The sequence below is a fragment of the Quercus lobata genome, chromosome 8, assembly GCF_001633185.2.
Source record: "Quercus lobata isolate SW786 chromosome 8, ValleyOak3.0 Primary Assembly, whole genome shotgun sequence".
Classification (NCBI taxonomy): domain Eukaryota; kingdom Viridiplantae; phylum Streptophyta; class Magnoliopsida; order Fagales; family Fagaceae; genus Quercus; species Quercus lobata.
Window position 1 is genome coordinate 12,938,810 of NC_044911.1, and position 15,883 is coordinate 12,954,692.

At 33.9% G+C, this 15,883-nt stretch overlaps 1 pseudogene across 1 annotated transcript; it reads left to right on the plus strand.

Moving 5' to 3' along the window:
- The first annotated feature begins 216 nt into the window (after positions 1-216).
- On the plus strand, positions 217-12,808 carry LOC115958009 (annotated as a pseudogene). Its single transcript, XR_004084432.1, has 14 exons — positions 217-640; positions 1,304-1,421; positions 2,581-2,636; positions 2,796-2,845; positions 2,949-3,048; positions 3,775-3,884; positions 4,018-4,145; positions 8,037-8,101; positions 8,279-8,367; positions 9,117-9,179; positions 9,316-9,460; positions 11,073-11,240; positions 11,868-11,965; positions 12,118-12,808. The product of XR_004084432.1 is annotated as a tRNA nucleotidyltransferase cca2-like (transcript).
- The last annotated feature ends 3,075 nt before the right edge of the window (positions 12,809-15,883 follow it).

Sequence of the window (15,883 nt, forward strand, 5' to 3'; positions counted from 1 at the left end):
TGGCAAGTCTTATTCCTAAAATGATAAATATAAACCGTGAGGCATTGCTTTTGTTATGGATAAAATTTAACTAAAAAATTATTGTAACTTAAAATTACAACTTTACTCAGTATATTTGTATTAGGGGTAAATTTTGAATTTACTCTAGATTCCAAGTTTTTCTTTTACTTTCAAAATTTTTAGAAAATTAAAGAGGTATATACAAAATTGACTCCTCGTCCTCAAATCTTGACCATTTTTTTGCTTTTTCATTCCCACTCGCTCTCGCTAATACCCTGCACAAACTCCCAATCCCAAACGCAAGGGTTTTTGCCTTTGCATTGCAGAGCCAAGCGATAATAATGGCAAATACAAACTCTGCGTCTGCACCAGTGGTTGAAGAAGTAAAGGAGAGGATTGAACTGACACAGATTGAGCGGAGAATCTTCGACAGGCTTCTTGCCACTCTTCGCCATTTTGGCCTCACCAATCACCATCTCCGAGTTGCAGGTGGCTGGGTCCGCGACAAGCTTTTAGGGAAAGAGTGCTACGACATTGATATCGCTCTCGACAACATGTTGGGAAGTGAATTCGTCGACAAAGTCAGTGACTACTTGTTGTCTACTGGAGAACAAGTCCAAGGTGTCGCTGTTATTCCATGGTACTACTACAAATGTTAATTCAACACTCAAACTCTGTGTTTTTAATTTTTGTACTTGATTTTTATTTTTTGGCCGTATTTTGGGGTTTCATGAAATGGGTTTTGTAGAATTTCATTATTGGCATATAAATATGGTGTTCAATCTCTGTTCTAGATTTTTGTACTTGATTGTTTTTTGCCTGTATTTTGGGGTTTCATGAAATGGGTTTTGTGGAATTTCATTATTGGTATATAAATATGGTGTTCAAACTTCGAAGTTCATTCTTTTTTTTCTTTTTTTTTGGTGGAGGTCTTGAAGTTTCATTTTTCAACTTTTGAGAATATGGTACACTGACTACTTTTGAACTTTGTCTGCAAATTTTAGACATCCCACCCTATTAACATTCATAGGCAATGTAAAATTATGTCTTTTATGTTCTAATTTTCTCTTTGCTTTCTATAATTTCATATGGGTGCATGTTCCAATTTCATTCCTTCCTTCATTCTCTCTTTGCTATGGCACATTCAATTCTATGTTCTGCTGCCTAGACTTCCTTTATAGATTACTGTGATGCTTGAATAATGTGAATTGAATTAGATAACCATATTCATGACCTTGCAATTGTTAACCTTTTTATTTATTTATTTTATTAAGTGTTTGGTTCCTTTGACTTTGATTTTCAGCAATCCTGAACAGTCTAAACATTTAGAAACAGCAAGGATGCGCCTTTTTGATATGTGGATTGATTTTGTAAACTTACGGTCTGAAGAGTACGGTGATAATAGCCGCATTCCTACAAAGGTATATAGTTTTCGCATTTTTTTCATTATGATTTTCTATGATTATTTGAAATAAATCAAGAAATTGTTTGATATGTTATATCTCTGGTCATTTTTGTCCATTATTTAGCGTTTAGTGTGTTTAAGAAAATTCTGTTCAAAGTTTGCAATAAAAGGTTTTAATGGGTTAATGATGAGGTTGATTTTGCTAATTTCTTTGCCATAACTGGGGCCTTATGTTGTGGGATACTTTCAGTGGTCATCTTGAGCTTTACTTATGTTCTATCATCTTATTTTCGTAGTTCTATTTCTTTTAATTTTTGTTTGAAGATAGACTCTGAATATGTTCTTATTCTTCTCATTCTTAATGCTTGGTTGTTTTTGTTCTCATTTCTTCAGCTACATGTGATCTCATGTTGTTTTAGTACAAATTGTAGTTTTCATTCAAATATCAGGATAGAAGCTAAACCTTATAGAATCATATGTAGATGATTTTAAGCTTTGCTTGGGGGATGACTTGTGGTTGATATTTTCATTATGAAAGGGGAGAGAGCTCAGTGATTTTATGTAAAATACTTGTTTAAGGTGTTGCTTCAAACTAAAATATTTTCAGCTGCAACATTGCGCCTTCTTTTTTATTTTTATAAAAAAATTTCAATTGACACACTTTAGTAGGTTATGTCTTTCTGAGAGAGAAAAGGACCTCTGCTGTTCATAAAGCCTTGCCAAAAAAGTGCACCCCCCCCCCCCCCCCCCTCTTCTTTTCCCACTTTTCCCATGTTGGGAGCATCTTTTAGCCTTCTAAAACTTTGATCATTTGAAAGAGCAGTTCAAATTCTTCATTGTGGGAGTTAATACTTTAAGGGGAAACGGGCTAGTGAGTTTTGCTGATTTCTTTATGACATGATGCTTGTGTAAAATATCCATATGCTCTGCTAGTGTTTCATGACTAATGTCTTCCTTCTCTCTCTGTGCGCGTGTGTTGTGCATACACGTGCTCATGTGCTCACATACATTTATCAGGAAAGAACTGTTGATTACATGTAAAAGAACATAAGGAAAATTTTCCCATGATTTTTATTGCCCATTGATATGTAAGTGAACTAAAAGTAAACACTTTTTGCACTCTGGGACATCCAATTCCTCTTCTTTCTTTAATAAAGGTTACTTATGGCTTATAGCAAAAATTTGGCACAGCAGAAGAGGATGCATACAGAATGGATTTAACCATCAACAGGTATCTTTCATGGGAAATGCATGTCGTCATGATGGGCTAATTATGGTGCTTAGGATGACCTTTTTTTCTGTCTCTGTGTGCATACAATTTGTAAGATGATTTATTATCATTGATTTGAAAATTTTTTATCTTAATTATTAATTTCATTTGATTCCTCAGCCTGTTCTACAATATTAACACTGATTCAGTTGAAGATTTTACTAAAAGAAGTTAATATAGTTTTCATTTGCTTTTGCCTTTCTTTTCCTGGGCTACTCTGCCCACCATGTTAACTGTAACTTTGGTTTTATGGCCTTTGTTTTGTCATTGCAGGCATTGCAGATCTAAAATCTGGAAAGATAGCGACCCCTTTACCTCCGAAGACTACTTTTTTTGGATGATCTGTTACAAGTTATTCGAGCCATCCGTTTTGGTATTTTGTAATTTTATCTTCTGTTATTGTCTTTGCCATTTATTTTTTGTGGCAAACTTTTATTGTTGTCTTTTTTTTTTTTAAATCTTTTAAAAATGTTGCTCTGTGAAGTTCCATTAGCTTTATGAATAAATATCCCATATTCTTAGCTCCACCTAAGCTTAATATTAACACTTCCAAACAGTCCTATTCCTAAACCATTCAGCTCTCTCTATTAGAGCAATTTTTCTGGTTAATTATGGGATATGTCTTTCTTCTAGTCTTGGCCTACACTCTCTCTCTCTTATTTTTACTTTTTAAATTTTTTATCCTTTCTCTTATGCTTGACCGATATTGCCTTTTGTTTTCCTCCTACCTCGTAGCATGTTGATCTTGAACCAAATCATGTTTTGTTTGAAAGCCTTGAAGACATTTTTCTTTTTTTCTTTCCTTTTCACTTTTGTACGTGATAAAAATATAAATGTGTGCTAACAAAAATTTGAAAAAGTATAATCTTTTTTGATAAATCTTGTAGTTGGCATGCACGTGTGGGTAATGGCTCGATAGGAATTTGAGTAAGGTACATGGCAATTACCTAGGTGTAGATTTGGCCCCTCAACTCACCAATTTGTTTATTTGTTTGTTTGTTTGTTTGTTTTTTTTTAATATATATATAATTTTAATTTTTAAACTTCTATATGCACACTTGCTTTTTGCAACACTATTGTCTCATTTGTGTTCATTTAGGTGCAAGATTTGGATTCCTATTAGATGAAGATCTAAAGGAAGCTGCTTCCTGTGATGAAGTGAAAGATGCTCTTGCAGCTAAAATTAGCAGAGAGCGCATTGGAGTTGAAGTATGTGCAATATCTTGATACTTAAGTTGCTTTGAACATTGAGTGATTTTTGAGAACACAACTCTTAACTTCTTTTATGATGAATGCACTGAATAATATTATTTATGACTTCACCTGTTACCCCTTTTTGCAGATTGATCTCATGCTCTCTGGAAATCAACCAGTTAAAGCAATGATGTATATTTGTGATTTGATGTTATTTTGGATTGTCTTCACTCTTCCTCCCAAGTTTGAGCCTGCCAAGTCAGAAGGCTGTGATAGGTATTTGTTAATTTTATGGAATCATATTTTTCAGGTCTTTTTTTTGGTAATGTTTTTGGCAAAAAGTACATCTTGGATGAAGTAACTTGTTACTACAATAATTGTTAATTTTTACTATAAAATTTCACTTAGCTTTTGATATGCTTGGAATTTTATAAATGATGGTTGTAATTGTGAAACTTGAGTATCAATGGACCAAGTGAATAGCAGTGTGAAAACTACCCTTCACACACATAACTGTGTTATACAAGTCCTATAGTTTTGTATAATTGATGTATTTCTTAATTGTTAATGCTTGTTGTTTCTACATAACATCTTTAATGTCAATGCTATAACACCTTTCCTTCATTCTCCTCCTCATTGGACAAGTTGAGACTCGCTAATAGGTGTCCAATATGCAGTCTAAGTTTAACTTGTAGTGAACACACCTATGCTCCATTAACGCAGCCAGCAAAAAGCTCTTGGAAAAGCAAGATCAAAGATGAAATTATTCCACAAAAAAGGGTCTTGTTTTGATGTGGGATCTAATCGGCTACCTTCATAGGCTGTTTTAGTGACTAAAAAGTCTTACTTTTATGTTTCTTTGCATTAAGTTTCTGGTCAGTTTAAAGTAAGCTTCCATAGCTGTTATTAATTCTTATTCTTTGCTTACAAAAAAAGGAATTTTCTTGAGACTTAATGTTTAAGGGGTAGTCTGGTGATTTTTAGACTTGCTGGAATGGGCTGTCTAAGAGGCCTATGAGTCATATCTTATGTTCCTGGTCTTTCTCTATTTTCTTTTCCTACTTGGTTCAGAAATTATTTTATTACTTTAATATTAAGGAATTCTAGTCTTTTTTGAAAAAGGATTGTGGCAGCCTACATAAAGGCCTTCTTGTTATTATCAATTCATATTTCATAGAGAGATTTGAGTCCAATAAAATCCTAGCAGTCATTTTTTTTTTTTTTTTTTTTTTAAGCTTTGGCAGTTTTATTGTTTCTTCTTCGTGTGATTGCTTACGTTGTTTTCTTTTTTTCCCTCATTCAATCTTTTTTTTTTCTTTTTTCTTTTTATAAATTTTTTTACACCAAGCAGCCATCAAATTCTTTAAAGATAAAAGTACACTCATAGAGTCAAGGTTCTTCATTGGTGTCCAACTTTATCTCGAGCTTTGCATGATTGGTAACTTGAATTTGTTGAGATATTTTTTGAGATTCTCTACTGGGAGAGGCATGGTTTGGATGGGTTAGCCTTTATACATGAACTGGATGTTTGATGTGAGATCTTACTATCAAGCCTTTCAAGTAGAATCAAGGATAGATTTCTTTTGGAGAGCAATTAGGAAGACAAAATCTCTAAAGAAGGTTGAAGTCTTTGTTTGGACAGTTGTAAATCTCTAAAGAAGTTAAGTCTTTGTTTTGACAGTTGTTCATGGTAAAATCTTGATGGTGGATAACCTTTGTAGGCAAAACATAATCATGGTTGGTTGGTGTTGTATGTGTAAAAAGTTGCTGGGAGACAATTAATCATCTTTTCTTGCATTGTGCTATAGCTAATGAGATTTGGTTGCTGTCGATGAGCTCTAGCTTAAATTGATTTACTCTTATAATAATGGGATGTAACTTACCAATAAAAAAGAGAGCTTCGATCTCTAGGTTTTTGCCTTACTGAAGTTTATTGGGTAATGCCGAATTCAGTGATGTATCTTTTAGGTTAGGTAATATTAAGAAACATTTTATGTGTGGTATGCTATTCCATTATGTTTGACTTGGTGTTTTTGGAGGGGGAGAACTTCTATGATGCTTGAAGGAGTTTAGACCACGTTGTTTGGGACTTCTATTCTTAAGATCCTTGTCTGAATGGTTAAGGGGTATTGGAGATCTTGCTTGTAATTCTTTTAGTTTTTTTAAAAAAAAATTAATTAATATATATATACACACACACACACTTTGTAACTTCATATGTTCGTTTTTTGGTTGTGCTCTTGTATAACCCCTCTTGGACTAGGGCTTTGCCCTTCATTCATGATTGGTATGTCACACACATTCTTGAATCCATGGTACGAGAGGAGGTGTAATTTGAGCTAGGGCTTCATCATTTTTTCATCATTTAAAATTTCTTTTACTTATAAAAAAGAGATTCACTCTTTTTATTTATTTATTTAAATTTTTATAAGTACTGTTCTTACAATCTTGCCACCACTAAGTCCTTTAAACATCAAACTAAATCCAAGAATCCTTCAGGAACTTATCAAGAAACCTATTATGGTGCTGACTTTCTTAAGGATCCTGCATCATATAGGTCTCAGAGCCTATCACACAATTCTATCCCATGTCATCCATCCTAGTTACCTAACTGGTGTAGTGCTAGTAGTATGACGAGCTTTGATATACTTCCTTAGCCCAATTTGTAGGAAAGATATGGAACTAGCACCCTTTTGGGGAGTGAAGGGAGCCCCTTGGAGAGTGTCCTTTCTTATTTGGACGGCTGTGTGGGGGAAGATCCTTGTGACAATCTTAGGAAGGGAGAATATACTATAGTGGTTTGCTATTGTATGTGTCAGTATAGTGGGGAGGGGGTGAATCACCTTTTAATTCATTGCAAGGTGGCTTATCAATTGTGGTGTTTTGTATTGACGTCTTTTGGCATCTCCTGGGTTTTGCCAAGGAGTGTGAAAGATATTTTGTTTGGTTGGCAGAGTTGGTTTGGAAAAAATTTCATTGGATATTTGGAATATGGTTCCCCTTAGTTTGATGTGGAACCTTTGGTGAGAATGGAGTAGCAGAACGTTTGAGGACTTGGAGAGTTCTAGGGACTAGCTTCTAGCTCATTTTGTTGGGACTTTGTTTGATTGGTCTCTAGCTCAGGGAGGCATGAATAGAGATTCTATTCCTATGTTTATTGAGTCATTTTGTATGAAGTAGTCTCTTTTCAATAAAACTTCCTTACTTATCAAAAAAAAAAGTATATGAATCAAAAAGTTCCTCAAATAATGTTATTGGGTACAAACTCTATAGTTTTTTCATGCATATTAATATTAAGGATAAAATGATTACATGAATAGGAATAGGATTGGTTCTGAGTGGCCTTGTCAGTTATATAAAAAGCGCACCTAGTAGCTAAAGAAGTGCCAGGTGGAGTGACTAGTGAGGCACAATTGCAGGAATATTTAGTGCTGAAGGTGCAAAGTTAAGGAGATCTTTCTAATAATAATATTATTTAATGCTATATTAGTTAGTTTCATTCTAGTCAATATTTTTGTTTTATGTATTTTATTTTTCACTCCTTTAAGATTGACTGGCTGGAGAAGAAAATTTATGAACTATAGATGATTCAAGAATTGTTGACAAGTTACGCATAAAATCTTTTGGTCCTTGTTCTTCTTTGGTTCAACCTCTGTTTCTTTCCCTTGATCTTGCAGCAATAATATCTAGACAATATGTTATTAATTTATGGGGTATCATCCTCCTTTTCTAATGGACAATGGTCCAACCGTTAATATGCCAAGATATTCCTTATCTTGGTTGGTTAACCAGTTTGGAGAAGTGTTTGACTCTTTTCCCTCCCCAAGCATTTTTGTGAATTTCTTGTATTAAAAATGCACCAGACTCAGCTTCAGCTTGGACGCATCCTAGGCTGTTGGAGTCCCCAGTACCTTACAGTGTGCCTTTTGACTTCAAATATTTATGGCCTTTTTTTTTTATGATATGTGAAGCATTTAATAAGAAAAAAAAAAAAAAAAAGCCCAAATTTCAGCATTTGTATGTCTACTCAGGTTTGATCAACATGCCTAGAGTTACATGTAATCAGACAGAATTCCTTGCACATAATCAGCCTTTTGCTTTTCATGTGTTTTGTTTTCCACTTTTGTATGTTTTTCATTCTCAGTTATTTCCATTTACCTTGTATAGGATTAGCATTGGTTACTTAGATGCTACATGGAGCCTCATTCAATTGATTGGAGACTCTACTTTCAATGTAAGTGGCTACTATATGAACATTATATATCTACTTAATTTTCTCACATTACTCTCATTTGTCGTTTGCAGTTATGTATCATTATCAATAGTGGTTCTAGTTCATCCTCTACTCTTCTATGTTTAGTTTCTTATGTTATTCTTGGAATTATCGTTTTGTGTAACATGTGAATCTTCGGATGAACAACGAAGGCTGTCCTTGTTGTACGCTGCCTTGTTCCTCCCATTTAGGAAGACCATATATAAAGATAACAAGGCCAAAAAGGTACTATCTCTATCCCTTTTCTTATCCATCGTGTTTGTGGCTTCCATCTTACCGGTTGAATGGCCTGTTGTACTAGCATTATCATTATTGCACATGTAGCAAAGTGCATTGTTCAACTGGTATTAGTAACTATGTTGTTTTGACAATACAGATTCATTGACCCTTCTTTCTTTTGGTGTTATCAATCCCTTCCCCCCAAAAGGGAAAATAATATTATATATATAAAATCCCAGGACTAGGCTTTTCGGGAGAACAGGACTGAATATGTTTTAAAGAAGTGTAATAAAAATCTTTATTGCCAAAACAAAGATTTTTCCCTCTCTTGGGTGAAATAGCCTAGCTGAAATGATTCTTGTTGTCTCCTGTACTGGGAGCTGAATAATGTAATCCACAAAGTGAGTGGTCATCTATTGTGCTGCCACTGCAGCAGCTTTTACTCTGCTTGAATCTTAAGTGGAAATGACCTGGTGGGTTCCATCTATTGTTATATGTCTTGATTGGTTTTCTTGGTTTTAGGGAGAATGATACTGAAGAAAGGAGTAAGAGTTTAATCCTCAGTAACTTTTTTTAATATTTTATTTCAAGGGCCAAAGTATAATATTTTGGAATTTTTTAGATTATTCATTAATTATGCTTTAAGTGGCTGATAATAATTTCTGTACTTGATATCTATGCTTGTTCCTGAATGTAGCTTTCCAAATTTTTTAGATTATTCCTTAATTATGCTAGAGTTCGTTCTTGAACTACAGATACCTGTTGTCAATTACATTTTCCAGGAGTCTCTTAAGCGAAAAGCCAGTGATGCTGAGACAGTAAGCTTAAGCCTACTCTTTTAAGTTTCTAACATTAGATATTTTGGTTTAAATTACAAGTTCTAATGTATATTATTTCAGTATTTCTTTAATCTGCAGATATAATAGTTTGGTCACAATTTTTTCTTTACTGTAGGTTGTAAATCTACACAGTGCATTGGACAAATTCTTATCTTTGATTCCTTTCCTAGTGTCCGATGGGAACATCCAACCCATTGAAGTTAATTGGGGAAGAGGATTGGATGATGTCCCTCTTACTTCAAAACTTTAGGTACTGACAGGTATGGTTTCTATATACTGCATTGTATATCCTTTTTTCATTATCTGCAGAATGAAGATTCTGTTTCTAATTGTTGTGGGCAAAACCTTAATTAAAGTCTATCGAAGTTCTGTTTTGTTTAGTGCACCCACTATTACCCTTAAAACAGTTTAGTAAAATCGTATCTCCATTCAGGTATTAATGCATAAAGACAACTTGCATGCGCTTGTGTGTGTTCAAAGAAACCCAGCAGAATTATTTTGTACAGTCAAGGGAATGGTATAGTGGAAAATTTGTAGCGCACGCGCCGCACACACACACACACACACATATATATATAGAGAGAGAGAGAGCCCCATCCCCAAAAAGAAAAGGAAATATAGGAAATGGAATAGAATTTGAAATATTAACTCATGAGTAATTGAACTTTGATGCACTTATCTTTCCATTTGTAGTCTTGCTTGATTAGTTTGGATTCTGGAACCATAGAAAAGTTGTAAATGAAGATGGTTAATAGTAATAGGAGAACAATATGAGAGAGACCCATAAGAGAATGAAAATGAAGGGAGGAAATAAACGTAATAAATAAGTTTAGAACAATTACAATTCTACTGTGTTTTAAATGTAACATAATGTCTAGGTATTTATAATTTATTGTTTTCCATCCCATTTATTAGTTTTTTCTTCTTCTTTAAATTTGTTGTGACTTATGTGATGAGTTTTTTTTTTTTTTTTTTTTTTTTTTTTTTTTTAATTAATTTAAAAAAATGGGCACCAAAGAGCCCTACTCCAATAATAGTTGTATAAATGATCTGGGACTAACAATTTTAACTGAGGTTTGGGACATAATGAAATAAATGATTTTAAAAATCTTCATATAATTTAAAGTTTCAAAAACTTATAAAAGAATTTAATCTCTTCTTTCAATATCCAAATAAATCAGTATTTTTTTATAAGTAAATATTTCATTGAGCACAACCCATGCAGTGTGTACAATAGGTACACCAACAGTGAGCACTAAAAGTACAGGCATCAAGCATCTCAGCTTGGCAAAAGAGAACAGATTGGAAACATTTATCCACTCAAATAAAGATTTGAAGAATAAAAGCTTCAGATCAAGTACAAATATTTCACATCCTTCAAAAATTCCTAGCTTTCCTTTCTCTCCAATTCGTGACATTGCCACATCTACCAAACCTGCCTTGCCAACTTGCTAGAAACTCCACAACTTCCAAATTAAAATTTGTGGGGTTATTTTGAATTGTTATAGTTCCAATTGCAAATAATTCCATTAAAGATAGAATTAAGTTAAATGTGTAAAAAAAGGTTATACGTCTTTGTGTTCAAGGAATATATGTGGGACATGCATCTGGCTATGACAATGAAAGTGAATATTTTTTTCCAATTTGGTTTTGGACCGATCATTTTGATAATCAAAATAAAAGTTGTGAATTTTGACTAGACACTGAATCAATCTAGATACAGAAGTGGGCCTTTTTTATAATTTGGTTAAATAACACTCCTTTATTGGTTTCTAATATATTTTGTTACCTAATCATGTAATCTAACTTCTTATTGTAATTTTTAAGTTGCATAACTTTCTTATGGCTAACATTTTGTTCTTACCTATACAGGATTACTTCTACGAGAAATCAAAGATTTTTGGCGAGTGACCTTGTTGTTGTCTACATTGTTATATCCCACTGAAGTTGATTGTACAGAAGATTTTCCAAAGCAGCACTTTCAATTGGACAAGCAAAGAGATCTATTTGAGGCAGTTGAAAGTGCCATTGCTAAATTAGGTATGGACAATGTCTCTTTCACTATTTTCTCGAACTTTCATTTTAAACTTAGGGGGCCTTCAAAGAATTGCGTGCTAAATATGCTCTAGACTTCCATATTTATTGGTGGTGAGCGACATTTTCTCAAACTTTCATTTTAAACTTAGGAGGCCTTCAAAGGATTACGTGCTAAATATGCTTTGGACTTCCATATTTATTGGTGGCAAGTGACATCTGTGGTCTAATATCTTTGTCCAAGTAACATGCCATAACTGATTGTTACTCTATGAAACCTCATGCTTTCAAAGCCATAGAAGTCTATTGCCTTCAATTTTTCATATCTGAAAATCTGCATGATTTGCAGTGTTCAATCATGGAGTTTTCAATTTTCCAGTATCTGCTCACTGCCTTCTAATTCTCTGATTTTGTGAAGTCCATCCATGCATAATTATGTATAGGAGTGGCCCAGTATTGAAATATATTAATTGCCAACAAAACTAGAAGGTGGCAAAAATCATTATATTCTTTTGGACTAGTTATGTTTTCCTTGTTGGGAAACATTAGTTAATCCTAATGCTCATCAAGTCTTGGGAAGGATTCTTGCAAATCCTTTTTATCATTATTTGTTTATTTATTAATTGAATACAGGTCTTGAGAAAGTGTGGGATGCAAAACCACTGGTCAATGGGAAGGACATTATGAGTGTCTTGCAGCTTAAAGCTGGAGGACCACTTATTAGGGTTTGGGTAAGTGTTTCTTCTTCTTTTTTTTGAGGGAAAAGAGGGGGGTTTGTTTCTAGTGCCAAAAATTATTTTGGAACTTATAAAAATACCGAATCTGTGTGAGAGTTTTTGTCTCATTATAATTGCTGGTGACACTAAATTCATTCATTAAGCAGCAACAAAAATTGCTTGCGTGGCAACTAGCCCATCCCTATGGAACTGCAGAGGAATGCACTGATTGGATGAGGCAAAGCCATTCTAAGCGTGTAAAGACAGAGTAACTATCGACTCTTTGAGATTTACTCGTGGCGAATCTCATCTGGACCAATTGGTGAGAGCACTCTGGCTTGCACTGAAGGAAAAGCTTGACTGCTAGTTGCCAGAAATTGCTGAGACATGGTGTGGTTCCCTGATGGATTTCTGGGATTGGAGTTACTGTGGCTATTCAATTAGGGGGCACCAGCAATCCTGCCACATTTGAGATAAGAAAATGCTTCAAATATATAGTGCATCATCTTTCTCACAACATATGGTTCACACAATATAGATGCAAGAGAATTATTGGTCCAACTGATGATCTCCTGCCCACTCAAAGAGAATGAATCTCCATGCTTATTGTTAATGTAAATAAAAATTTCTCAATGTTATTGAATTTCTCCATAGGCAGCGACTTAGCACCTGTCCTGGTAAATTCGCCACTTTCTACAAGCATGGGCAAATTACACTTTTGTACAAGCATTCGTGCAAAATGATAGTTACCACCAAATTTCCTACCTTCTATTTTGTGCTCTTGTGATCAAAGAGTAACCAAGCTGTAAAAGTTTCATCCATAATGGTTAAAATAGAAATGCTAATTTTTTTTGGTGACGAATTGCACTTTTTTTACCCTATTTATTCTATCTCCGCAAAACTAACATTTTATTGATTGACATCCTAATTTGAGTGAATTATATTAGTATGCACTATATTGTGTTAATTGAGAGTTAAATTGAACAAAAATTGTGATCTTCGTTAATCATTACAACCAATAAGTGTATTTTTTTTTAATTGCACAATATCCGTCTGATTTTAACATCTAGGTTAGATGGTGGGGGGGGGGGGGGGGGTGTGGTGGGGGAGACTTACTTCATAGAACTCACAAGAATAGCAGTGTTTCAGTGTTTCAGTGTATATGTAAATAGGTAGGAGGCTCTAATACCAATTACAAAAACAAGGTGAAAATGAAGAAAGAATGGAAGAAAGACTTGTATTATTATTCGTCGTCTACTACAAAAGAATGTTACTCTATATATATATATAGAAAGAATGGAGTATAAAGAAGACAACTTATAAGGAATCACCAGAAGCTTTCTTAGGTGTCTCAAGTACATATATTTCTACAAGCTTCTCATGCTTATCTTTAGAAGTCGGTGAAAGTTTGAGGAACAGTGTAATTCCTCCACTTTTGGTTTTGTCTATTTTAAACCTTGGACTAATCTCAAATGGCATGGATATGGTAGTTTTGGAGTGGGAAGTTCTGGATCATAGGCAAGGAATGGACCTGGAGCTTTCTCTGTTACGACATGGAATATATGAAACAAAAATAATTACTCAAGGATTCAAAGGAAATGAAAGGGGCCAGTTGTCATTGTAGAAGAACGAGAGAGAACTCCTAAATGTGTATAATCAAACCACCAAAACTCTTATTTATTTATTTATTGGAAGATAATAAGGGAGGGGAGAGGTGAGGTTCAAATCACAGACATAAGATACCATAAAAAATGTCATTACCATTGGATTATCATTTAAACTCCATCTCGAGAGCTCTTTTTAAGGACACTAATGGGTTCTGCCTCCAACCGATTTTTATAGTAGGAATATCGCTAAGGCTATTTTTAAATTTTAAGGACAATAGTGAAGTAGGTGTAGGTGCGAACTCCTAAATGAGTATAATTAGACCACTAAAGCTCTTATTTATTTATTTATAGAAAGATATAATAAGAGAGAGGGAAAGTGAAATTCGAATCACAAACATAAGATACTACAAAAGATATCATTACCATTAGATTATCATTTGAACTCCACTTCAAGGGCTCTTTTTAAGGACACTATTGGATGTTGCCTCCAACCAATTTATATAAGATGAATATCAATGAGGTTATTTTTAAATTTTAAGGACACTAGTGAAGTAGGTGTAGGTGTGATAATTCAGAATGACAAGGGTGAGCTAATAGTTATGTTGAGTAAAAGAGAGAAGATGGTTATTTGTCAATGTAGCCAAAGAAATTGAGGCAGCAACAGTAATCCAATTATCCAAGCCCTCTCTTTTCCGAAGAATGTCAATATACAAAATGTGATTATCAAAGGAGACTCGCTAACAACAATAAAAGCACTCACAGAAAATGAACCTGATTTCTCCATAGTTGGTGACATGCTTGACGAAGTAAGGAATGCATTCAGAGCTTTATGCAATTGCATGGTCTATCCCATATGTAGATAGGCAAGGGAACACCGAACACAGCAGCCTATAAGCTAGCTAGGTATGCTCAAGATGTGGTAAGAGCTGAGGTATGTTTAGGGGATGCTCCATATATATATATATATATATATATATATATTTTTTTTTTTTTTTTTTTGAAACATTACTTAACATCCGATGTAATACAAGTTCATTAATAAAATCTTCCTTCATTCTTAAAAAAAAAAAATGATAATGACTTAATAAGGGTACAAAAATGTTGTAAGACACAATATGGGCCATTTTTATGATTTATTACTTTTTGATTATTTTTGTGCTGCTACTTTTGAAATTTTAGATTTGTGGGATTTAATTTATTTTTGATAAAGTGCAAATCATCAGTTTTTATAAGTACGTCTAGATGGAGCTGAGTCCTCGTCTGTGTCCCTGCAAATATGGTAAGATGGCTCCCTCAAGGTGGTCACCGGTGTGATGTCTGCCACAATGTCTCCGATGCCAAAATTAGTACAAGGAAGCCTTTAGAGAATAACACAAAATATCAGAATAACTATCAGTGATTTTAGGTGTGTCTGTGTACCTTGTGTTGATGTTGTGAGGGGTTTATATATGTTTCCACTCCTCCTAGCCGTTGTGGCTATTATTGTGGTTTTAATGCCTATCTTGGTAACGCTTTATGCTCTATAATATAAGCTTTGATGGGCCTCAACGGTCTATACAGCTGGTCTCGTAACCGTCCGTGGTATTATTAATTGCATTGAATGGCTTCCTTACCTTCGCCAGTGATGTGGATCTATTGACGAAGATATTTGCTTAGCTCATCTGAGACAGTAGACTTCGTCAGTCCCATCAATTTCCTTGAATTTTTTAATGAAAGTGTGGTCATTATATATATGTGTGTATTATTATTATTATTATTTTACAACCTAATGAAGCACTAGTCATATTTGTACAATACTCCACATTTGTGCAATACAATAGGTACTACTTGTAATCACTTGTACAGCTAAGATCAACTCTGTAAATGTTTGCTATGAGATTCAAGATATACCTGTGCAACATACACTTATACAATTTAATATTATAATAAAATCTATAATATGAGATATCATAATTTTCCCATTCTTAAATCTTAAACGTACTATTTAAGGCTCACACTATGTAGTACCCTTACACAATATCTAATATGTTGGGTTTAATATTATTTGCGATGACCCTAGGAAGTAATAGACTCATCAAAATTTACCCCAAAATGGCTCATCATAATTAGAGTTTCTTGTAATCAGATTTATGGATTTGTATCTAACTAGAATGAGATTGAAATTTTCGTTTTTGTTCTTTTTTTATTTTTTATTTAATCAGTTGATATATATATATATATATATATATATATATAAGATTTTGTTACTAATAAGGTGACAAAGTTGAAGACAATTAATCACAATTATTGGCATTGATCGTGAAACGTAGACTCATCTGTGCTATAT